Genomic DNA, 27,704 nt, shown 5'->3' with positions numbered 1-27,704 from the left:
TTTCAAGGTGTGCATTCATTAGTTTGTTTTCATGAAAGAAAAAAAAAATTCCAAACTTTTCTAGAAAAATTAGCGCCGAGTCTTGGTGTATAATTTGGAAGAAAATTTTAAGTAGATGCGTATGTTATTAACAAACTAGAAAGAATGAGGATGAAGAAAGAAGAAAAAAATAACCGTTAGTATGTTGTTTTCTTTATCCAAAAACTAAATTCATCCAATTTCCTTCTTGTTAAACCTAGCCGCTCATTTGCGCGTAGTTTTATACCGACATGCATTGTTTCTTAGTGTCGGGCGAAATACTTTTTCTTTCCTTTTTTTTTTTTTTTTTTTTTTTTTTTTTTTTTGCACTCCTTAGCTTTCCCTTTCTTTTCAGCTTCCTTATTAACCTGCTTGCAAAGTGCTTTTTTACTGCTGTTTTACTTTCATTAAGAATGGAAAATGGAGAAAATGAGTTTTTGTCCTCAGTAGTAATTACAATGCCGGGCGAACCAGAGTCCAGTAATGCGCATGCGCATGGATTCTCTTTCTTTGTCTAATTCTTTTCTTTGCCATTTTTTTTCTCTTTTTTTTATCATAATGGGTGCTGTTTCTTCTAACAACTTTTTTTGCGCCCTCCCGCTGATGTCTTCGGATTATACATTTTTTTATATTTTATTTTCTTCGTTATATATTTTTTTACCCTTATTTTAATCGTACTTCTTAACAACGTGTCTTGCAGTGAAAGAGAGAGAACTGGCCGAGTTAAATTTGCTAGAGTACTTAGCTTGATGAGTTAGTCGGTGCTTTTAAATTCTAAAGCTTTCCCTTGTAATTTCAGATTTGACGAAAGTAGAGGACTCTTTCCTTTATGCGTTTACAGCCTCTTTTTCTTTCTTTCTTCTTTCATCCCCCAACTCATTCTTCCTCACTTCTCCCTTTTACCCCCTCTAAAAGAGGAAAATTAGAAAAAATGAGTCTTCATTTCCGGTGTAAAGTTCTTAACTTTTTTTACCCATCTTCGGCTAAAACAAATAACTAAAGTCTTTAGAGGAACAGTTAAAAACGTTAATCTTTCTCGATTCGAGACTATTACAATGGCTTCCATTTTAAAAGGGTGATGTCCTCGTGATTTAAGGAGGAAGAGGGGGGGGATGGATAAAGGCGTTATTAAGGACTTTCTCAACAAGAACGATTCATAAGTAAATTATTATAAACTAAAAATACTCAGTGTATAAAAAACTGCTAAGATGAATGCATCCAAATGACTAAAGATACAATACTTAAAAAATTAATTACAAACTCTAAAGAAAGGTAATGATGACGTTTGTGGCTTATTATAAAGAATCAAGTGATTCAAAAAGTGGAAAAATTGTACGAATCAAATCATTTGATACTAGAGTATAATAGAATTTTGGAATTTATATAAAATATTTAGCTAATCTGAACATATGGTTAATCCGAAAGCATATTCATACGATAATATCTGCTATTCTATTCATAAAAACATCTAAAACAAAATTTAGATGTTTTATGTTTATTTATTTAAGGTTTTATTTACGAAAGGTTTATTATTTAATCAAAAACAATTTCAATGCAGATGGAAAATGCATTATGAAATCAATATAGAAATAAAATGACGACAGAAAGAACAAATGAATAAAAATAGAAATAGTAAACAACAATTACTTGCTTTTAACCCATTCTAAGACCATGGAAAACATGGTTCCCACCAAATTCATCAATCTTTTTATGAAGTTTATGTAGGTTGGTATAAACGTTGACAATTTTTTTTCAATAAGACAGAAGATAAAAGGCTTTAGTTCCTTATCTCGCACAAAACGATGCGTCTTGATTTGTTACTTAGTTATTAATTAACCAAATTAATTTATTAATTAAATTAAATTTATTTAATAAGCTAAATGAAGCACTTTTCATAATCCAATCTCGATTCTAAAAATGTGTTAATATACATGGACCAGAAAAAAATGGCATTTAAAAGGGTTAAGGGGGTGGCACTTAAGAAGAGGAAAATAAAAAGTTATAATTAAATATGGTTTGAAAATTTTAATGTAAAATCTCAAAAAAAAATATAAGAATATGAAATTATAACAATATTACATTGCTATATCATCGCTCTTATTATTTTAAAAAATCATGTGGCAAATAACACACAAGAATATACGAAATCTTTATATAATAGCTGGAACCACTGCTATTAATAATGGAATCTTTTAACAGCATAATAATAACAATCAAATATCATTTACAATAGTTTGAGAACCTGATGAAGATAAACCTATAGAAATATTTGCATTGATAAAATTTTTTGTAAAATCTATTGTACGTAATTTTGTGATATACGAGTGACGATATATTGCATTAAATAAGAATATTACATTTCGGAACTATTTCGATAGCATTACCTATAAGTTGATAAATTCTAAAATAAATGTTACCAAATGCATATATGTAAAATTTAAGCCCCTGTTTTGCATAGAAACGCAACGTTTCCAATTATTCTTGGATACACAGAGAATATACATATCACATCACTTAATCGTTTGCTTAAAGTTTTTTTCATTAATTATTTATGGAATCTTCCATTTCGTGAATTTGACATTTTATCGATTCAATCAAGAACACATTACAAGAACAAGAACAATTTGAAAATTATCTGTACATTTTGTGACGAATTATAGTGTCTTTGAATAATTTATTTCAGCTTATAAGTTTGAAAAGATGTAATTGGATGCTCATACGCTGCATGGACATGACAATTAAGTGGTTAATATGTAACGGCTCATGCTGTTTCATGATAATTCAATTCAGAAATGTCTGTAAAAATGTCATGATTTATGCCATGATCATGGTTATGTAGAAATTCTGTATCATCTTCAGAATCTCACCTGCATGTAGCATTTCAGAATCATCTTAATATTTGGTACTTGTCCGTTTTAACGGTGTTATAAGTTTATAAGTTGTTTCGGTGTTTATAAGTTGCTTCGGCGCAGCATATTCTGCAACAGGATCTTGCACTAGAAATCTAAATCTAAATCTAAAATCCGTTTTAACGGCGACCAAACAGCGCCAAGAAAAAATTTCGCCAATTTAGCAATTTCAATCGATTTGGTAATTTTTTTGTATATATATTTATGCACTTGAATATGTTTTTATAATTTGGCGAAATTTCGCCAATTTAGCAATTTCAATCGATTTGGTAATTTTTTTGTATATATATTTATGCACTTGAGTATGTTTTTATAATTTGGCGAAATTTTTTCTTGGCGCTGTTTGTTCGCCGTTAAAACGGATTTTAATGGTCGCCGTTAAAACCGAACTGTACTTAATATTCATTGCGAATCTGTAATATTGCTACCCTGGGCAGTTTGTTTTATATAAAGATAAAGAGTTTTATAGAAATTGTAATGGCTGCTAAATAGATGCCAAATCAATAAATCCCCCCCCCCCCCTAAGCATTGACTAAAAATTTGGCAACTAACGGCTTCTATGGCAAAAACGAAGTTCCCGAAATTACTGGCATTTTGGCAATATCTCTATTAAGAAAGAGGATGTCATAACTTTCTAAATGCTTCTTTGACTATAAAAATCGAAGAAATACAACTCAAGGGAGTACTCGAGTGAAGTCTTTCTTTAAAGAGTTGATCTCCAGAGAATACTCTCTGAATCTTTTGTGCTGATGTATTTGTTTATAAAGATTTTCTTTTTGTGTATTGTTGATTTATATGAATGCTGTTTCTGTATATGCTTCGATTATGTTTTGTTTCCTTTGCCTTCATGTCTTCTAGTGGTATAAAACATCGTTATCTATAGCGAGTTTGTACGACTTCTCATTTACACCCACCGACATTTTCCTTGCAACATTTTATTGCATGCAATGATTTTGGAATTAATTCAGAAAAAAAATCAGAATTTGAATAGATGCATATAATATACAGGGTATCCCTAAATTCTTTTTACAACTTCAAAAACGTATAGGAGTTGGTTCAGTTTGATTGAATTCAATTATATTACTGTCCCGTTTTTAAAGCAAAACTATTGTTACCTTGGGATGGACCTCGTAATTTTGAACCGCAGTCAGATAACGAGGACGACAACCTGAGCTTGATCCCCCCCCCTCTCTCCAGGTTGATTACAGTACAAATGGTGGCGGTGAGTTGAAAACGCCTATCCTACTCTTAATCTTGTCACAATGATGTAATGATAAGAGAAATAAAACAAAAATTTTGAGTTTATGTATTGAAAAACGTTAATTATTCTGTAATCCACATTTTTATTCTCTACTTCTTGTTTAGATTTACTTGTTTTTATAGATCATGCTCAAAAAATGTTTGCCTTTTTCAAAACTTGCTTTTTGTTCGCATGCCAAAGAAAATGCGCTAAGAAAGATTTCGATATAAAGAAAATTAAGACGTTGCAATAATTTCTTATTTTCTCGAGACCACCTACTGACCTTTCTGGTAATCAAAGAATGAATTTCCATTTGCTTAGGTAGGGTAGGTTCAACAACATTCACGGCTGGGTAAGCGAGCTAAACGGCAGACGAGAATTATTACGCAAATTACTATGTAATAATTCTACATTCTACCGGTAATAAGGAAAAGAACTGCAGAATCGAACAAAAATCCAAAGAAGAACACGTTTTTTTTCTTTCTTCTTCTTCTTCTTTCGGCTACTTCTGGAGAGAGAAACATGTTCGAAAACGAACAAAAGATTGCAAAGGCAAGAAAAAAAAAGTGCATATCAAATATCATAATGCAAAGGATATGGTTCGAAGAACGGCAAAATGTTTATTTATTGCTACATTAGCAATTTGCCGAGCTTCTAAAGCAGAGAAGCAACATCATTGAAGCGTGAAATGAGAGATTTAAAAGATGTTTGGATTGAGCTGTTGCCATGTTTAATCGGCTGGGCTGCGACTGAAAGCGATACCTTGGTTCTTAGAAATAGGTGCAATAGCTTGTTAATAGATGCAGTTGAAATGATGTATTGTTGTTTGTAGGAGATTACGTAGCTTTTTTTTAAAGTTCCGATTCAGATGGGATTATGGAATGGGAATTTTAATGATATTTGAATTATCTGATTTATGTTTCCATGGAATTGATGTAGTAGTTAAAATTTCCTATAAAGAATGCGGATTATAAAATTTAGTAATTCAAGTTCCTTTGGTTTTTTTAAGAAATCAATCAACCAGAAACGCCATTTTTGATGAAGATATCCTCATTCTTCGGTAGATATAAAAAGCTTTAACTTAAGTTGTTTTTTTCCTATCGGCAATCATATTTTATTTATATTTCTCTTAAATTAAAAATTTGGAACCAAACCATAAATCATTTGAAAGAGGAAGACCAAGATTTTAATCAGGCATTTCACTTTTTCTTTTTACTGTAACGTCACAACATGTTAAAGATATTAAATTTTACCCGCGATTTTAAGATAAAAAGAAAATAGGCATTTACAGTTGAAAATTTAGTTATAAAATTATACTAATAATAAAAGATAAAATAAATATGGATATAAAAGTAAATGCTTTAATAAATATAAAAATATTCAATTAATACTAATTTGCAATAATTATTAATATTTGATGATTAATTTAATAATAACATAATTAGTTTTTAAAATAATTGATAATAATTAATTTAACAATTAACAATTATTAACTATAATTATTTAATAATTAATTTTTTAAAAAACTGAATAAAAATTATTTTATTTTTTACTAAGTAGCACTAAATCTAATAATTTTAAAACTTTCACATTATGAAATTAGTCATAAAAGATTCATAATGCAAAATATTAACTTTAGAAATCTTTTAATACAACGAGTTTTTAAACAGTTTATTATACATTTCCAAATGGCTTCTTTAATTTTTAATTGCAAATCATTAAATTTCAATGTCAACCAATTCTACTAAATTTATCCAGAATTAAGAATCTTTTAAATAATTTTTTTAAAGTATCTATATATTTATATATTTCAGTCTGAAACCAATACAAAACCTTAATTTCTAATTTTTACAATCAACTTAAAACTGACTCTTTCCAAAAAAAAACAAAAAAACAATGGCGATTTAGAAAAGAATTGGATGATTCATTTGAATGGTTATTTTCAAAGCAAACACCATTAGAGAATCAAGCTACCCTATGGGAGCCTCCTCAGTAGGAAACCAATGATTTGGAACTTAAAAGTGGGGGACAGACCAATAAAGCCTTCGTCAGAGTTTTTTTACCCTTTTCCCTGTTCCGTGAAACAGCCACCCCTTTCTTTGCAAAGCTTGTCATTGGTTGTCAAGTCTCCATTTCTTGTTCATAAAAAAAATCCTTTTTTTCTTTTCAATTGCTACATTGAAAATGATTGAATGTATTATAATTTCTCATAATATATCATCTGATTTAAAAAAAAGTATTAAAAGTCATATCGACATACTGTATATTCAACAAATTGTAACTATGTAACATCATATTCAACAAACTGTAACTGCGATGGAAAAGGGATTAGGAAATATCTTCGTAATTCACAATTTAGTTTTATATAATAAAAATCCTTAAGAGACGAATCAAATGAAAGAAAAATATCTTTTAAACATTAAACAAACAAAAAAAAAACATAATTTTTAAAGAAAATTATTATTAGTAGTAGCAAATAATTTTTATTTATTCATCCATTTTGCGATCCTTTTACTTCACATGATAAAAATTTTCAAAAATTGTTTTTTTAAATTTGTGGTTAAAACAATGGGTACAAAAAGATGGACCCCTCGTCAAATTCAGGCCGATATCATAAATGTATTTTTTCCTTCTTATCGTTTAATAATCTTTCTCTCGACATGGATTATCTTGGATACGAGGATGTGAAGTTGTCCTATAAATAAGCAGATTCTTGACTTCTTTATAAGTACAATAATGGTGTCGAATCTGGTTACTGTCCTATTATCGATGATGAGACGCTTTATGGTGAGAACTCTATACTATAGAGGATCCTTCCATTCTGGCTGTTTTGTTTTATATCCTTTCAGGTAGTTGGGCCGTGAGGAGTTGTGTATTGTGTATATTATTGTGTATATATAGTATATATAGTATTGTGTATATATAGTATTGTGTATATATAGAAGAAACTTTTATTAAAAAAACCGAATAGAAGAAACTATTGAAATTTTAAAACTTTAATTTATTTCACCACGGGAGGCATAATTTGCATATAAAGAATAAGTGGTAAGAAATACGTTAATCCATATTGCGATACAAGAGCAGAAGAGAAAAAAAGACAAATATTTTTCCCTCGGCAATTTTACTATGAGATTTTTTATAGGAATTTCTTTGGCAAGTGTAGTCTTAGAAAAGGGAAATTTAGGTACTTTAAAAGAATGTTGAAAGCGTTAGGGATTCTTTTTGTCTTTCCACTTGGAGAGCGAGAACCTGCTGAAGTGAGCAGTTTTCTAGAATGTAGATTTTTATTAAAAGTAATTAAATAAAAGAAGGTGGCATTGGATCAGGAATTAAGAGGCCATTTTAGAATGAAGTTAATACGGGCTAAATTAAGATAAAAATTTGAAAATTAATTAAGATTTAAATTAGATTAAGAGATATCATTACATACTATGTATATATATATATACAATAGATGCTCTTAATTTGCTCAGATAATGACTCTTGTCATCCATATTGCTATCTGCTGCAGTCTGGTCACAAATCTTCTTAATTTGAGTGATTGGCACTTTGAAAAGGAACAGAAACGTAACGATATTGCCAATAAATTTTAAAAATTTAATTTTAAAACAAATCCGGAAAGAAATCTCTTTATATTTTAAAACAATTTTCATTGGTTTTATGAGATAATTATCTCATTGATTAAACCAACCCGCAGACCTTTTTTTTTGTATTGGAGTAATTTATGGTGGAAGGCTTCAGATTCAAAACTTTCCTCTTTCAATTATGTGTATTTTTTTATTGATTTCAATGTAATATCTATATAAGTAATTTTTAAATTAAAAAAATTATGATATACAAAAATAAAACATTAAATCTTAAATCATTTTCAAAAAAGTTGCTTTTAATATCTTGCATATAAAAAATTTTAAATAACTTTAAACAAAACGTAAAAAACTACAAAATGTTTGAGCATATCCGAAATATTTAAGCATAAAGCTTTTCAGAACCCTAGCAACAACAACTGAAAAAAAAACTATTAATCAGTAAGCGGATTTTAAAAAAAATTCTAAAAATTATGTTCAGAAATTTAAACGATACTTGACATTAATAAGAATAAATTCGGGGACAGGTTCTTTTAATTCAAATGAAAATTCAATATCAGTTTAAAAAAAATACTTCAAAAAATATCTCAAGGCACCAAAAGCTGAGAGGTCTTTGGCAAATGTCTATTTTAACTATTCTCCAATCCAATCTTGATTGCCAAATATCGTTTCATGAATATACAAACGCCACTCATAATCATTTTGGTATAACCAATGCATATTTAATTATATTACAATTATTCTGAATTGCCCAAAAATATCATTTAATGCACTATATATTATACAACTATCAACTTTCATGTTGTCATCTGTCGATTTTATGAAATAGATGAAAAATAATACCCAAACCAATCCAATCAATACCACCATTTCAGGTTATCAGCAGAGATGCTCATGTACAGCCAGCTATCTCAGTAGCAAAGTGGTTGAGGATTTCTCCCCCCCCCCCCAGATGATGGTAATCAGATACCTCCCCTAATTTCGCTGCCCCCGATCAGGGCCCGATCGAGTTATTTGGGTATGCAAATAACAGCGTGTCACGCTAGAGGGCCGCCCATAATGACGGGGCCATCCATAATATACACAGGAGCCTGGTTTCTTTTCTCCCCAAGGACGAGATAGGGATGGCTCGGATGTCGGCAGACACAGTTACAGTTAGTGCCTTATTATTTTTATTTATAGGTTCATTTTCAGTCGGTGCTTTAATTTTTTTTTGTCTAGGTTTATTTTTTTAACAAAATGAATGGTTATGATCAGGTAAAATAAAGTGTCTGATTGTAAAGTTATGTTTCTGAAAAGTTAATGAATTCGAATGCAAGAAAAAAAAAGGATGTACGATGGTCGAATACAGGCTTTAAAAAAATATTACGATAATGAGTCAAGATTAGCTTATAAAATTATCCAAGGAAAATAAAAAATGTATTTATCAAACGGTGATGATTGTAAAATGTAACCAATACTAATGGTGCAACAAAATAAAGGTTAAAAAAAAGGGGCATTTAAAAAGGGCAGTTAAAAGTAATTTGTTTCACTTTTGCATGACTGAAATACCAGCTTAAAGCTGAGAATGTATTTCCAAAGTGTTTGTAAATTATTATTCAGTATTTTTTCTATACATTTACTTTCTAATTTTTTTATTTATCATCTCTCTTTATTTATTTGCTAATTTTTTTTATTTATTTCTCATTTCAAAATTTTCAAATTTTGAAAAATTATGAAAGCCTATTTTCTTATTTCCAATGTGTGCTTTACAGATTAAAGAAGGCAACTGTTGCGAGAAAGCAAACTTTACGTTAAATATTAATACCGAACACAATACCACAAAAAATGAGTTTGCTAAAGTGAATTTTGCTATAGCGAAATGAATTTTATAATAAGTAATTCTATAACATATTCGAAATTACCCAGGAATCGATAATGATTTTGAAAATATATAACTTTATATGCTTTTATTTAACTTAATTTGCTTCAAAAATTCTATCGTTAATTTGTTTTTCTTGCAAGTCATCCAATGAAATCAATTTTTCGTTTCACAATGAATAAAAAATTTATGGGTTTTCCTGTCAACACACCATTTTTATATTTTTAAAACAATGGGAAAATTCTCGATTAATTTAATTAAATTTTGATACCTTAATAACCATTCTTCATAATAACCTTATTTAATTTGATACCATTCAGCTTTCAATTTCAGAATTATTGCATCAAAAGCACATATATTCTTAAATAATTTTTTTTTTAAATTTTACGAAATTTACTTTTTGAAATGCTAATAAAATTGCATTTTTATTTAATTTGTATATTTTACAAGTTATATTTGCATCTCAATATTAATTTATATAAAAGTGAAAACGCTACAATTGTGATATCTAAGGGATTATTTTGAAATTTTATTTCAACCTAAGTATGAAATTATATTTAAATTTTGAAAATATCATTGCATGTGAAAAAATGTCTTTCATTTAAAAAAAAAATTCTTGATAGTTCGCTAGATTTGATTAAAAATCTGTAAAAGCTTGTTTCATTGAAAATTTGAGTCTGTTAAAATATAAACATTTTTTTAATTTAAAATGTTAAGAATAAACATTTGCGCTTAAAATTAAAAATATACACTTTTATAAATTTTACATTTTTAAACTGATCACTTACTTGAAAAGAAAGTTCAATCAATAGTCAAAGAAATTTGAACTTCACGCCGACCAATTATTTGCAAGAAGAATCCTATAAAGAAAATAACACATGTTCGTTTAAATATATATTAAAAGATGAATAGATTTATTAGATTAATTTATTTTTACTCGAGAAAAGAATTATTCAAAGTGTACAAAATATAAATATAACTATAAAACAGAACAGGATAAGACAGATACAGAACAGAATAATATAAATTTAATAGGCAACTATAAATAAACTACGAAAAATATAACTTGTCATGTAAATGAAATAAGATAAATATACTATATAAATGTAAATAAAATAAAATAGATATAACTGTAAAATAAATTTTACAAAACAGTCAATATGATATGATTTAATTTTTAGAACAATCAAATTTAAGCTCAATATGGGAAGAGAAATATCACATTAAAAATTGATATCTGCTTAAGTAAACCTTTAAATTATGAAAATATACCAAAATAGTTTTGAGTTAGCTTGTGAGGTTGATAATACTGTTGATACCCATTTGAAAATTTGAAAAAATACATAAAATTGTAAACGCATATGATTAAATGAAGCATATGATTAATGAAAAATCATATGATAAACTGTATTTCCTTCGACAATATCAAAATATCATTTAAAAATTATATTTTATCTAATGTTTATGTCTTCCGATCAAAAAGAAGAAATATGCGCCATTTGGATGAAACAATGTTTTTAATGCCGGCACTTTCATGTTATTTTTTTTTTTCAAATATTGCTAGAAGGTATTAAAATACTTGATTAAATCAATTAGCATTAACAAATGCGGATTCACTGCCAGAGAAAATGTAACAATTTAATTTTCTAAAGGATTTGAAACACATTGCGATTATGTATCATCTTTTTATTACTGAAAAATAAAATGTCAAAATGAGCCTATTAAAAATAAAATTGAGCCTCTAGTTTCTCCCAAATCGATTTGGCAAGTGGTTCGATAAAAACAAGCTTGAAAAGTTACAAAATATTGATGTCTGGCAAAAATGTAGCATTTTTTTACCGAATCTATCGTACAAATATGTATTTAGGAGGCCTTTCTTCCGATATATTGAAATTAAAATCTGACATGAAGCTGCTCTAGTAATCACAAGATCACACACCGAATTTATGTCTTCCGTGTATGAGTTATTGCATTTACATAATACGAAAGTAGATATCAATTAATGGCCAATCCTTTGATTCAAAATACGATACACTCTTTTGGCACGATACATTTTCAAAGTACATCCGTTTTGCTCAAAATATGACAAGAAATTACATTTGCATGCTAAATATGTTTATAAAATTTATTTATATAGCTCTTCACGTTTTATAGTTGTGGAAGTTGTATTTAAAGAAACAGCTAGACTTTCTTCCATATAAATTTCGTTTAAAATTGGAAGTCTGCAAGTATTATATAAAACTCCTATGATAAATTTCATCCATCTAGTTCAAAGCACATTTGAGTTATGGCACTAACAGACAAAAATAATGCGCAACAAAAGTGTTTTTAGAATTCAGGGAGATGGATTTCCGTCAAAAATCTTCAATTCGAAAATTTAACGGTTGCAATACTTTTTCTACATTTCGTATAAGTAAAAATAGGCAAATCCAAATAATTCAGAATATGACACATCATTCATTTAATATTTCAATATTAAAATTCAAAATGATACGAATTTATTATTCAAATCATTTCTGAAGAATAAAAATAATGTAAAAAGCAACTATAAGTACGATATTCTATTTAAAGAAATAAATTTAGATCTGAATATTTACATTTTAAAGCAAAAAAATTAGAAGGCTTGTAGAAAAAGAAATTTTTTTTAATGATTGAGTATATCTTATAAATAAATTTATTAATTAATATCTATTCAATTATTCTTTCTTTTGAATTAATTTTATTTGCTCGAACTTTCTGTTATGTCTAATCTTTAATTTATTCGCAATGGCATGGGGATTGTAAACGTTGGTGATTTTAATTATACTGATTCACTGCTGATCATAAAAAATTAATTTTCAACAAGAATATATATATATTTTTTATAGCAAGAAAAATTCTTATTTCATCAATAAATTTCGTTCTTTTCTTTAACATATTGATTGCCACGCCGCATTTCTCACAATGTAATTTATATGGCCTCGCCAGTCATTGGTGACCAGCACGATAGCCAACTTGTCAATGTTAAAAAGCATTACAGTTCATTTAAGTGCAAGCGCAGATATCCTGCAAGAAAGCATGATTTACAGAGAAACATCCTTTACTGTCTGGAATAAAATACGTCGAAGTTCATTTCAGGCTGCAAATTTGAAACAGTTTTTAATATATCTTTGTTTTATATCATAGATTCTAGATAGTCAAAAAGAATAAATGTTTTAAACGAAAATGATTTTTTATTCGCTTTTATGTAATTTAGTTTGTTTTATTTTGTGAAAGATGATATTTTGTAATCGATTTTTCATTCACTTTTTGAAGTGCCAGTTGTAAATTTTGTATATTTATGTATTCTCAAAGACATACGCTGTTAAATATCTTTTTTTATTACAGAAGGACGCCACCTGGTGCTGAATATCTTGAGGAAAGATTGATTTCAAGATGGCATGACTTTTGTAATAATAAAGAATTACAAGGTAAAGAGTTAAAAAAGGAAGAAGGGTAGAGAGAGAGAGAGATCTACGTTTTACAACATTAATGAAAGAAAGTTTTTAAAAATTTTATTGAATATATTCATTTTTTCGAACAGTTGCCTACACATACGAATAAAGAAGCTCACAATTTTCTATTTTTTTTTTTTTAATAGGAAGAATTTTCTAATTTCATTTCCAAAAGTGTGACTTCTTTTAAACCAATGTAAAATTTGGGAGTTTTTGTGAAAATTTCCCCCTACATTCCCTAATAAAGGGGTTATGATTACTTCTTCCCGAATAAAAATTGAGAACTTCCTGTGAGAGTTGAGAATGCTAATATTTTTACTTTCAGAATTCCGCACATGAGCTCTTTGTGCTTCGTAATATTGTTATAAATATGTAAAGAACTAAGCCATTAGATTAAACAAACAATTAGATTTATTATAACGAAACGACTCACAACAGCCCGAGATTGAGAACTTACTTGAAATTGGAATTACTGATAAGACTCAGTTTTTATACATATATAGAACATTTGAGAACAATCCAATTTGAATATTTAAGAAAGATTTGGAATTTTCCAGATCTTAGATAAACAATAGATAACATTTTAAACAAAAGAATTCTAGTCTTTGGATAAAAAGTTGTGACTGGAATTCGAACCATGGACCAACCAATCAGAAATAAGATATTCTGCCGATTGAACCACGGCGATTGCTGGTTATTCTGATTTGTGCGGCAGCATAAAAAAGAAGTTTGTATTGCTTGAAAATTATAATATCCAAAATTTGATACAGTTTTAGTAATATGCCTTTGTTTATTGTAACACTGTGATTTTGAATTATCGCTTGTATGTGCACGAAAATGCATAGATTGAAGTACAGTCAATCTCTTGACGATTTTGGATTTAAACGGTGCGGATTGACACTTTAAATGCCACATCCATGTACGATATTTCATCTATCTAGCCTTTCATGTTGCGTAGTTAACGTAATCACTGGCACTCGAAGAGTTAAACAGATAAGCTTCGTGAGAATGGATTTCGCTCAGAATTTAATATATACTTACAAGTTTGATGTTTAGACCACATATCAAATTTTATTCATCTAGATTGAAGTATTTTGAAGCATTATTCACACGACTACCAGTAGGAATATCCAGAAATTAAAAAAAAAGATCGAAGGCTGACATAAATAATAGCAAAAATGGTGTTAATTTAGTAGGTTTGAAACTTAAAAACTGGTCAAAATCTCGAGTTCGATTTTTTTTTTGTTGATAATTACAAAATGTTTTTTACTAAAAAGTGAAAAAAAAAAAAAAAAAAACGGAATCTGTTTAGGAAACGTTTGGAAATAATTCTAGGCGTTAAAAAAGTAAAGAGTGACAGTTTCAAAATTAAAAAAATAGTACTAGTAAAGAAATAGTACTTGTAAGAAAGAAATTAAAAATAGTTCTTGTCGAAAGAAATAGCCTATGAGAAAATACCATCAAATCTTCCACATGAAATCTAAATCTGAACCTTCATTTGACAACTCTTACTTTAAATATATTGCAAAACAACATCTTCCCCTCCTTTGCAATCTACTACATCTTGATTAAAATAGATTAATAATAGCGAAACACTGGCATTTGATTTTTCTTTTAATTGAAAATCCAGCCTTTCAGCGTGCGTCAAGCCAATAAAAAGCAAGAAACATAAAAAAAAATCATCCAAATTCTCATTCGCTACCAAAACCATTGTGACTAATGCCTTAATACCATTCTCCTACCCCAAGACCTGGATTTATAGGGATGCAGTTTCAAATCATCCTTTACAGGGGCATGAAGCCTACCACGCGACATTTAGTACTTCTGTTTCCAATGATCATTATCCAGGCCTAAAGTAAGATTGGTTGTTAAGGGGGTCCCATGGCATGGGTTGGAGGATGTCTTCCCCCCTTTTTTTCTCGCTTGCAAATGGACATTAAGGGAGCGAGTAGGTCATAGTTCTCACTGGATGTATTCTTTTGTTTTCTGCTGTCTCTCCTCCTCCCCATTCTTTGTGTATGTGTGTGTTCTTGGGTGCATTATGCAAGGGATCTTTAATAGTGCGCGCATAAATCAGGCCAACTTCGAGGTCGAAATAAGGCGAGAGAGTGTATGGATGCGTCTGACTCTAGTGGAGGTGGGAATGGGTATTTTTCAGGAAGGTGACTTTTTTGTTTTGCTGTTTTAATGAAAGTGGAGGCATGATGCAGCCGCGTCATGTTTGGATTCGAGAATCAATATTTGAAACTTTCTAAGAAACAAAAAAGAGGCGTTTTGGATACTTAAGCCCCAGAACAATGGATTTTTATTGAGAATTTTCAATAGGAATTCTCATAATGATCGAATTATATTATTTTAGGGTAAAATAAAATGAGATAAAAATTTTATTTTTATTTCTTAAGAGTAAGTTCCTTTGGAAAAATTTTATAAAAAATATGCGTGCTGATTTTTTTTAAATAAAGCACGTACATTTTATTAAAATGTAACCTAAAATTATATTTTTGCTAGTCAAATATTACGTACATTAGAAATAAAAAAAAAAGAACTCCTCTCGGCAAACTGGAAGGCAACATTCCTTTACATCTAAGTTACTATGCACTTAACTATGACCTTAACTTTTAAGATGTTGCAATTAGCGAAAAACTTTAAATGCAAAAGTTATTCGTCCTAATGAGGCGTTAATTTGGCTCATAAGATTTATTTTTCTGTCTTCAGTATTTAGAAAGTTACAGCGAAATGAAAATTTCAAACCCCGCCATTTCCACCTCCCTTTGAACTTGATGGCCCATTAACGAACTCGTTTGTGATTTTTATATTTCTAACAACCTATTCCAAACCAGTTAAAAACAAATAAAATGACTCTAGTTATTCTGTTCACAAGATAATATGGGGAAAGCATTATACGTACATTTTATATTATATATATAGCTTTTGAACGATGGGTGGTTTTGTGTTCTAGGAACTAGAAGCGGTAAAGAACTAAAGAAGTTTCCCTGAAGTTATCTGTTGAAAACTATTGCAATATGTAGTCTTCCTATAGGAAACTGCCTAAAAAGTGTATACGAGAATCCATCAGCAAGTTAAATAAAACTGATTGAATTAGACTTGAGGTCTTGCTTAATGCATTGCGTTCAAAATCAGAACTTTCAACAATGACGTGTTCGAAAAATAAAGAACATGAACATAATTGATAAGAAGTGTAGATTTCTCAAATCTGAATAAAATATGGAAAATTTTAATATTTACATCACAAGAAAAGACAGTTGATTTTCTGTATTCAGCGATAATTAAAATTTAATAGAAGAAAGAATTCGACGTGTAATCACAATAACATTTTAACATACCTTCAGGAGATTCGAAACCAAATTTGACGACATTTTTAAAAATATGCATTATAATTTTAGAATTTTACTCTACAAAATGTCGATCACTGATATTTTAATTTGAATTTTGTACAAATATGACAATTATTCGAAATGTCTTTCAGTCATGTTTCGGATTATTTATTAGGTGCTTGCTTGCATTTTGATCATTTTTTTTCACTTTAAAAAGATATTTATTGAGAAAAATTGGTACAATATATATCAATCAAAATATTTTCCTGATTTTCAACAACCTTTTGCCCCAAAGGTTCGTCCAATAAGTCTTACAATTGGTTATCTTCGAATTTTTCGGTCCTCTTTGTCATTGACATCAAAATCACTATCTTAAATCGTTGAAACCAAAACCGACATTTGAGATATGATGGCGTAGCAGCACCATAAATATCTAAAAGTGTCTAAGGGGCTTCGGCAGCAGATTTCTTCAAGTCAAACAAAAAAAAGCAATGAATGTAGAAAAGGCAATTTGGAAAGTTCCGTGATTGGGGTCTTTATACACTGAATAACTCAATAACAATAAATGGAAAACTTTCAAAATGATAACAATAAAGTAATAGCAAATTGGTAAAACCCAAAACAATTGTCGTTTATATAGATATTTCGCATGTTTACCAATAGATGTTGCTAATTAAAGTATATGCAAGCTCCTGATAAATGGCGTAAAAATACATCTAGTAGCAAAACATTCCTTGTTATGGATTTGAATTACATTGACAAAGAAACATAGTTATGTTTCAATTGAAAAAGTGAATATGAGTCATTTTAGCCTCCATATGGATGACGATATTGAACAAAAATAATAAAAAAGTGCAAATTGGAGTTTTATAATGCTAAAAATACATAGAAATTAGTAAAACCATTTTTTATTATCCATATTATTAATATTTGAAGTGGCAGTAACAAAAACTAACATACGGAAACACTAAAAGGTCATCAAATCCATACCGATAATTCACCCAAATTACTCTCTTGCGCCGAATTACTTCTCACTATGCGACTGATCTAATTACTGGCTGCCGGGTAATCTAAAAATCCAAACACGTTGTCATTCTACCTGAAACTTCCATCAAAATAATGAAAGCCATTGAACACAAAGCAGTTAGGGCTGACCAGTAATTCTTAGGTACAGTGCAATCAATCTACATCAGGCGTTTTAAATACGTCCGATACGTGATGCATGGTTGACCGTTTCGTGTGCGTCATGTCTGGTCAATTATCGTTTCTTTTTAAAGTAGCCCCTTGATGGGCAAAGTAGCAAATTTACACTCCCTGGCCTTTACCGATGTGTAAATGGAGGCAATTACGCTCAATTTGGGAAGTATAATTTCGACGTTTTTCGGGCTAAAACGGAATCACGGCGGTTGTCAGAAGTTTTTAAGGCCCGTCTAGTGCGTGCGTCTGCCGGAATGGATGTTAAATATTGTACAGTCCAATTATTGTTTTAACCATGGAAGAGGAAGTGGATGTTAAGCGATATCGAATTAAGGCGATAGTGTTAAAAATGAGAATAATTTGTCCTAATGGGTTTACAGAAGGAGCCAAAGCAGATAAACGTTTGCAATTAACAAAATGCTGCTTTCATAAAATTGCACGCATTTCAGTTCATTTCACTTTCTAATAATATATCAGGTTATGGATCTGTAATAATGAAGACTATTCCTTAAAAATAATTAATTTTAAATAGGGCTGACATATGCTTAAAAAAATCTTATATCTATTTGCTATTCCATTATTACTTTTAAAAAATACATGGATAACTCATCTTATTTAAAGAAAAAAAAAACATAAAATAAATTAAAATTATTTAAAATAAAAATTATTATTAATTTAAAATGTCCAATAGATAATTTGATATAAAATAATGCAAAAAAATAATATTTATGAAATATTTGTCTATCAAATATTGAATTATTAGAACTAGAGCATTAAATTTAGAATGGGCTAAATGTTGCAGCATCGAAAACATCAATAAAGTTATACAAAAAAATTGCCATTTATGAAATTCGAGATACTAATAGAATTAATAAGTAGTTAAAATAAAATAAAAAATAAAAATGAGCTTTTTTAAAAAAATTCGAATTTAATCTTCTAGGTTTGTTACGCTTTTTAAAATGGTTCAATTTCTTAAATTTTTGTCGAATAATTTTTTTTTCTTTGAAATTCTTAATTTAAGGCATTTTCGAGTCAATCCTTGATAAAGTCAAACCAGTGACCTTGATTAGGCCACATTTATTTCAATTTTTTATTATTTCCATTAACTTTCTAGAATTTTATTATTGATATTTAATTTTTGGTAATAAGTAACGTGCTTAAGAGGCGCAAAATGCAGTTGAGGCATTTAAAGTCAACAATTTATTGCAGTTTTTAAAAAAATCACCCAAATTCGTTAAAAAGTATTGGGAAACTTTGAACCTATTTCATAATGACATTTGATAAAGAAGAATTTTTGAGCCAGAATCCAAAGTGATTGCTTGCTGAATCTGTATAAATTTTGATTACTTTCTTTTTATCTTTCTAAATTTTGTTTGAAAAAAACATTTTGTAGAACATCAGCAGTGAGATAATTTATAAAAGTATTTTCACTGGTATGAATATATTATATGATTAATATGATTGAATATATTTAAATAAATTAAATTATTCAGACTTTTAAAAAATATTCTTTTTTTTAAATGATAATTTTTATAGAAACATTAAAATAAATCCTGTAATTTTTATCAAAAAATTATGTGATTTATAAAAGTTACTAGTAAATATGCGTGACACCCCGTCTTTTATTATTTCAAAAGTTTGTTTTCAGCAAATCAAAGAAAGCACAATAATTTGAGGAAAAAAAAAAGAAATTTTTATTACGACATCATTTTTTAATCAAATTTTTCTATGTAAAATCGTTTAAAATATTTTCAACAATGAAGCAATCTTTATATAACATAATCTAAAAATAGCGATTTCCTTGTAACACTATTAAAAAATAACCATTCCTATCTCCCTCCCATACATAGCATTATTTTAATGCTAGGGAGGGCTGAATTTTTTTTTGGGGGGGATTTGAAATATTTATTCAAAGAAATAATTGTACGTTGTACGAAGTAGAAAATATATCTCTAGTTCACAAATTAAGCAGAAAGAGACAAAATATTTTGATCACGATATTTTCATATATCTGAAACTAGCTTTATTATACATTAATCCTCATCCAATTTTCCATAGCAGATTTTTCCTGCTATAATATTTCCATTCATGAAACAATTAAATATAATATTTATCCAATGAAATATAACAAAAATTGGAAAACGAATTTCTTTTTTGCTTGCTTCATATTAAACGGATTCTGCAGGCAAAGTTTATTAGGTATTCAAATTAAAGAGAAAGGTACTTAGAACAAAATCTGACTTTTTTTTTCCTTTCTAGCCATATTTATCTGTGTAAATATCCACCCCCTTCAACTTGCAGTTAGTGGATAGCTTTTTCCATTCACCGACGCGCATTCCCTGCTTTAGCGGAAATTAATTTCAAGTTTCTTCCCTCCCTCGACCCCTCTTTATATACAACCTGCAACCAGCAGCATTTATTAAGAAAAAAAAAATGCACCACTGGAAACTAGGAAAAAGAACGCGTTATGAAGGCCGAGGGTACATAGTTTTAATTAGTTCTAGATGGTCCGGAAATATATCACAGGCACTAAGAAAAAATATAACAAAAAAAATGTAGGGGTTTTCAGAACCGCTTACCCTGGCATGTCGGCAACAAAAAACCTTGTAAGTAAGGGAGGAAAAAAAAGCAAAGGACTTGTCAGGCATGAAGGTAAAAAAGTAGAGTTGAGAGGATGACGAAGGTGGATAGGGGAGATGGGTGGTTGTACCCCCCCCCCTTTCCCTGGTGCTGAAAAACTTTCTCATTTCGTCCTGCGTTATAATCTGGTTTTTAGCGTTTAATTTCGGGTTTGCTCGTCTATGAGTGCTGAGTATAATCTTCGGTTGAAGCCTCTGTCATCTCAGCGGAATTTGTTTTAGAGCGGCAGTCTATGCCAAATATGCAGATTTCTCGTCCACGACTAAGTGCTATCGTTTTTTATTTTTTATTTTTTTTTTTTCGCTTCTTCTAGCTTTCGTGTTCTTTTTCGCTTTAATTTTAATGAGGTTTAGGTAAGGGCGAGTTCTTTTCTTTTTTTTTTTTCTCTCCCTCCTCCGAACAGTCACAGAGAATGTAATTTCCGAATCTTTCTTCTTTCCCAAGATTGCAAATTACGGAATGAGAGTGACGCGGTTGTTTAATCGGTGATGAAAAAGTGTGGTTACTTAGTATTATGATTACCAGAAATGAATGAGATAAAGAAGAAAAAAATTGCCCAGAGAGAAAGAGACCCATTTAAAAAACTCATTTGTCTTTTTCTGTAATGAATGTTGTTCTCTCTTTCTCTCTCGCTCTTTTTTTTCTCAAAAAGTTTCATTTTGCATGTAGTTTAACCTAACGAGAAAAAGTATCATGAGATTCGGTTTGAATTGCGTACCTACATATTTCTTTTACTACGTTTGTTTTTGATTATAAAAGTTTTCGTTCATAAATTTTAATGATATTTTTAATAAGAAAAGTTATATTTAAATGTAGAGAATTTAAAAATTAAGATAAAATATAAACACTGGCTAATTTTGACTAGAAAATTAGAAATGTAAAGAAATTTCCAAGGAAATCTTTTTCGTATGCACTTTATCGTTTAATTTCTTATTTGTGTCTTCAATGAACAGATAGAAAAACAAAGTTTTTTTCGTCTTTTTTATGTTATTATTGTTATTTTGAAAATATGAAATATGTATTTTTAAAACAAATTCTTATCAAGATCCTGACTTGTTCATTTCTGTGGACACTATGGAACTTACGGAAACTTTTATGAAAATATGCATCAACATCATGAACACTTTAAAAGCAAATTTATATTGGAGAAAATTATAAATCTGCGTGTTTAAATTAGATGCAGAACAGACAACGCTTGAGTCAGGACCACATTCCAAATTTCATTTCTAAAGCTCATGACGATTTTGAGCCATCGTGTTCACAGATGATTAATCTACACCAATTATGTCCCAAATTGAATACAATTCTGGACTTGCAGTGTTAAGATTTAATGTATCTTGCTGATTGCGTTGCTGAGATGTACATAGTTGAAAAAATGGTGTTTCCTATCTCTTGAAAATCTAAACCATGTAGATTGAAGCCAAATCAATATTTTTTTCTTTCTGTAGATACTTTGGAAAAGTTTTGAATAACTTTACCTGAGATACCAAGATGTGTCTACTGGTTCATTTTATGAAAGTTTAAATTAATGATCTTTTCAAAACTAGATTCAGTTTCTATTAATAGATAGACATATAAAAAATTTGAACCAAAAAAATCTGCATGTAGCCATTTTTATACTTACCTGAATAGAATTATTATAAATATGTAGATTCTTAAACATTCCATAAAGTAAATATACTTGAAAATAGTTAAGTATGGATTATATTAGAATATTTTAAAGCACAGTACATATATTATAAAAACATTACATAAAATCATATTCTCAAGGTATTTAAATAAACATCGGCACTTAAAGCAGATAACAAAACTGATTAATCCACTGCTTCAGTCATTTCGACTTGAAAATTTTTAAACCATTTGAAGATGCCTTAGATCCATAAGTGCAGCTTTATCAAATCTGATTTTCAAATATATCTGCAATGATGGATTAATCTTGCAATGCAGTAAAAACATTACAAAATCATCAATTGAAATAATTCAAAATTGCATATCCTTTAATTCTGAATTTCTGCTTAAAATATGATTCGTACAGAGTAGTATTCTGGAAGAAACTTTTTTGGAGAATCTATTCTAATAAGTTCTATTTGCAGACAAAAAAAAGAAGAAAATAGTCATGAATTAAAAAGTAATTTTAATTGTATTTCTGTTTGTTTATTATTAAAATATCCGACTAAGTTTGGAAAAGATTTAAAAAAAAACAAAAAACAAATATTTTAGTATTTATATGATGTATTCTATTTATATAAGAATAAAATAATGATTAAATGTGAACTTATTTAAATACATATGTAATATTTGAAGAAAAGGCATATTTTGACGTAAATTTTAGCATTTATTTACAAAAACTAGGATTGTTCTAAAGAAATTTTTTTTTACAGTTTTTCATTATTATTTGTAATATTAAAAGTGTAACATATTTTAAAATGAAATTAACTATTATCTAGGAATTTTATTCAAAAATAAAAAAATTGCGTGTAATATATGAAATTGTCTATGAAATTTTGGAATTTTTTTTCAACAGCAACCGTTTATTATCCACTTATAGAGCTAGAGCATTCAACTTTAACATTCTGCACAACGTGATTATTTTTTGAGATAGGACGATACGTACAGTAGAATGATTAGTAACCCGTTCGTCAGAAAATGCATTTAAAGTCTTTAAATGCTTATAAATAAGCATTACTTACACATCAATAGTTTGTTATAACTTAACTTCTAATTGACATGGAGATAAAATGAAAATATCACTGGATAAAAGCGTACCTATTTTTTTGAAACTATAGAACTAATGAAAATGAGAATTTTCATATAAATTCATGTTTTCAACCTAATGGAATAACTTAATTAAAGCTTCATTCTTAAATTTGTTTTCTTCTTTCATGAATTCAGGACAGATAAATCTAATCTAAACTAAACAGCAATAACCTGATGTCAAAATTTCATATTCAAAGCTATCGTCTCATAAGATGTTTTATATTTTTTTCAGCTTCATGACAGAATTTTTCTAATTCAAACAGTTGCATATTTTTTTCTTTCTATAAACTGTGCTTTAATATGCTTTGGAAGAAATTTTATTGTAGGAAAAAGTTGAGATATAGAGTAGACAATCGGGCTAAAGAATCAAAGTTCAAAAATCTGATTATCATTGAAAATCAACTTGAGATTGGTACAACTTAAATCTGACAACGAAGATGTCTACCTATTGAAGCTGTTTTTGGATAGCAGCATAAATAATTTGCTTTGAAACTACAACAGGGATATATTTGAGATAACTCTCATTATTTTGGATAGCGAGCAGATGACGAGGAAAACACCTGAATCGGAATTTTGCTTTCCAAACATCAACATCACCAAAGGTAATCTACGACAGTTTAGAATAATGTGCAGAAGAATAAATGCCATATACAAAATATCTACTATAATCAAGACCAAATAGCTAAATTCTAAGATAATTAGAGACTGGTATATATTCCCCGATGTAAAATGTTTAAAACGAAGCAAAGAATTATAATTTTATATTGTTGAGTCAATAAATATAAATATGAAAATTATGGAATCTAAATTTTTCCACATTCACGCTAACATTATAACCCCCCCCCCCTTTTTTTGCTACCAAAACTAACCGAGTTTCGAAAGTTTAACTTTCAATATTTTGGCCATTCGGCAAAACCCTCTACAAAGTGGCATTTCCTGGTAAACAGATCTTTCTCGGCCATCTATTGAAACGATCTAAAACAGTAAAATTCGAAACTTTTCTTCGGCCAGGGCTGATTGCAAAAGTTCCGGATATTTTTAACTATAGAATGCCAGTGTATCAACAATTTTATTAAATACGATTAATAAGAATGATTATTTAAAAATTATGACTACATAATTTTTTCAGTAGTATTTCTATTGACTTAAACGGCATTAAAAAGCCATTTAATTACACTATTTAAAACATTTTTCTAACTGGAAGTCTATAATTATTACTAAGAGTTTAGAAATTAGTTTTGGGCCCCGATTAAAGTGATACAGCTAATCTTTGGTGAATACTGAAAAGATCCATTTCGGATGGTAAAACTCTATTACAAGGTTCTTCGATATTGAGGCGCTGAGTAAGTGTCCTTAAATTGGTTTCGAAGAATCGTCGAGTATTTATTGTTGAAAGTTTTCGTTCTTTGATCTCTGCAGTGACTTACCTCCCTCCCTCTGGCATATTATAATTCTTTTCTCTCTCATTTGTCAACAAAGGTTTATCATGTCTAAATATTACCCGGGACATTGCAACGACCATCCCTCCTTGAAATTTGCTTTTAGTAAATTACGTAAACACGCAAATATTTTCTTTCCATTCTACCCCCTGAAGTTGGTATCAGGCCGTCGATAACCTCTTTTCCTCTTACAGAAACTTAAAAGCCTGTTTTGTATCAAAAACAACTTAAACATTCAACTTACGGTAATTAACGTTTTTCTCATCTTGATGCCTTTCATGACAATCCAATTGAATTACATGTATATTTGAAATTCTTTGATCTAATTTGACCTTTTTCGAGTTTGGAAAGAAGAGATTTTGTAACCGATTTTCTGACTCACTTTCATGATCTAATAGATTTCAATAATCTATCCATATAATTTCATCAAAGTTATCAAAATATTGTTAAAAAAATTTCAATTCAAATCTTAATTACCAAGTAAATTAATTTTAATTGAATTTTGATTCTATAGGAAAGACGCCATCTATTAACTAATTTTAGAAAAATTTAATTACAAGATTAATTAATAATTATAAATTATAAAATATATTAAATATCTTTTTTTAAAAAAAGTGCAGTCTGAATAGTATACTTCAAAGTAAAAATATTTTAGATAAATTCAGTCACAAGTTAATTAACAATTACGAATTATGAAATATATTAAAGAATTATAAAAAAGCACATTTATAATGGCACACTGCAAAGTAAAATCATTTTTTTTAATCCCAAATTTTGAAGATCGAAACAAAATCGTAAAAACTTGAGGCAACAGCATAGAGCAATACTATAGATACATTAGTCGTTATGAGTACCATAAAAAAGAAATTTCTCCTTTACGATATAAGATCCATTAAAATAAAAGAATACAAATGATAAAACTGAAATTCATTTATGGCATTCCTGTCAGCGCCTTGCCTTTTCAAGATTTTGATAAAGATATCATTTGTGCATTATTATATTAGCGTTATTTGGTTGTATTTCGTATTTGTAATTGATTCATAGTGTTTTTTTTAAGTTATACGTATAATGTATCTCAGCCAAAACGTAAGAGCCTAAGAATTATAACTAATACATTTGTAATATTAATAAAGTATTAAAACTAATACGTTTGTAATATTTTTACAAGATATAATATTCTCGAAGCATTTGTTCTCTTTTGTTCTAAAATTTTGTTTTTTAAAGTATTAATTCTCAGACTCATTTATCGCATTCGAAAATATATGCAATAAATGTTTTTAAGCAGTTTTTTTTTCAGAAACTTTCACTCCGCACGAAACTTAATTCATCCAAACGATACTTTTTATCCAGTTTTATACGTGCAGATCGCCCCAGGGTTTTTTTCCCACCATTGACAGAGGTAAACGTGAGAGCGTGTCAAACCGATCGCCCACCAAAGAAAATTACAATAAAAAAAGGAAGAAAACTTCTCAAGAAGAAAAGAGTGAAAAAAAAAGACAGAAAAGAAAAGAAAGCTGCCGTGGTAAGATCGTGCTAGAAAAAATATGAGGGGTGGTTAAAGAAGGCAAAGAAAAAAAAAAGTTTTAAAACTGACGGGTAAGAAATTTGAATAAAAGTGTCCTAGATCTATTAGGAAAGAAGTCTTTTAATTAATATCGCTGAAAAGGTAGCTTCAGACGGGGGGGGGGGTAGTGTAGCGCAAAATCTTCCTTGAGGGGAACGAAGTCTTTTCTTTTTTTCTTTTCCCCTTGGAGAAGGAGAGGGAGTAAAAATGAAGGGGGGAGGGTTGCCAAAAGGCGAAGAGACAAATGTGGACGGAGAATTTAATAAATCGCCATTAAAGTTGAAATAAAGATCGTCTAGTGAATTACTTGACGATCAGAGCTGTAAATCTAGAGAGTAAACCGAAGATTTGTTGAATACGGAAAGTATGATTTTGTATTTGCTCATTAAGCGATGCAATTGTATGTAATTTCTTTCTTCTTTTTTATTTATTTCTCTCGTGATCCAACATGATATTAAACAACATGAAACAAGCGAAATTAGCATAACGTATTCGCTGTTGTCATTAGCATATCTTTTAATTATAAATTTTTGTTTATAAGGTTTGTAATTGTTTTGATATTTTGATTCACTCTAATATTGCATTGATGTTAAATGGAATCTTTTTACAATATTTTCGAAAAATGTATGATATGGACTATTTTCACAGATAGGTTTCTTATGGATTTATTTTAATGTGTAATTTTTATTTATTTGATATTATAATACACAGCAGCGAGAAAATATAAAACGTTACTTTAACTCTATACTTCGTAGCGATGCATCGTTCCGCTCTTAAAAAGAACCCTTTTGATTATATTTAAAAAAACCGGATTTTCGGCTATACTGAACAAAAGATGTTTCCTGATTTTAAGATGGATCGACACATCGATAATGTAGTTGAAGAAATTTCAATTCGATTGTTAGGACGATTATCATTTAATCAGATAATTAAAATTGTAAACGATCTTGAAAATGATTATAAATAAAATGCATAATAACACAAAGTCATATATATTGGCATATAATAAAAGCATTAATGAATATGCTTTTTCAATTGCTTAGTTGAGAACTGATAAATAAATTAGATATGAATTATTTCATAAATACCAGTTTTAAATTATATGAATGCTTTGGTAAAGATCCCTGTAATTTGTAATTTCATATGTACCCGTTATAAATCAATGTAATATATTGAAAAAAATGTAAATATATTTATAATTTTAGTTTGAAACGTGTGGTTTAATTTTTTTTCCTTTATATTAGAAAAATGTATAAATATTACTTTTTTTGCAAGAGCTTATAAAGTAACTCATTGGATTACGATTTTTATTCAACCTTTATCTGGTTGGAACTTTAAACGCTGTTTCAATCCATGCAAAAATAAAAATATATCTGAGATGATATGTATGTGCACAAGACATGTCACTGTATACGGTAGATAAATAAAAAGAAGTTCAGCAATCAATTTCAGATCAATGTATAGGATCAATATGATAATACTTTCTTTTCGGTTCGAAAAGAAAGTTTATAATTTATCTTCCTTAATTATTCAATAATGTTTTTAGTTACTTTGTTATAACATGTTATTCCATGGATACAAAAGTCCTCGAAAATATAACCCATAATATTTTAATAGAATTAAAATACAAAAGACGATATTCATACTCCAATTTTATTTTAAAAATCATTTAGTTCCGTTAAAATGG

The 27,704-nt window shown here is 28.9% G+C and overlaps 1 long non-coding RNA gene across 2 annotated transcripts in view; it reads right to left on the bottom strand.

Annotated features, from left to right (window-relative positions):
* LOC129963837 (uncharacterized) overlaps nt 1–27,704 on the bottom strand; it is a 409,853-nt gene that overhangs the window by 157,199 nt on the left and 224,950 nt on the right. For both annotated transcript variants that reach the window (XR_008784034.1, XR_008784033.1), the window contains exon 3: nt 10,401–10,472. This is a non-coding gene — a long non-coding RNA (uncharacterized LOC129963837). The remainder of the gene's footprint in view (nt 1–10,400; nt 10,473–27,704) is intronic.

Source organism: Argiope bruennichi, chromosome 3, assembly GCF_947563725.1.
Source record: "Argiope bruennichi chromosome 3, qqArgBrue1.1, whole genome shotgun sequence".
Classification (NCBI taxonomy): Eukaryota; Metazoa; Arthropoda; class Arachnida; order Araneae; family Araneidae; genus Argiope; species Argiope bruennichi.
The sequence above is the reverse complement of the archived record's forward strand: the minus strand, read 5'-3'. Positions and strand labels throughout refer to the sequence as shown.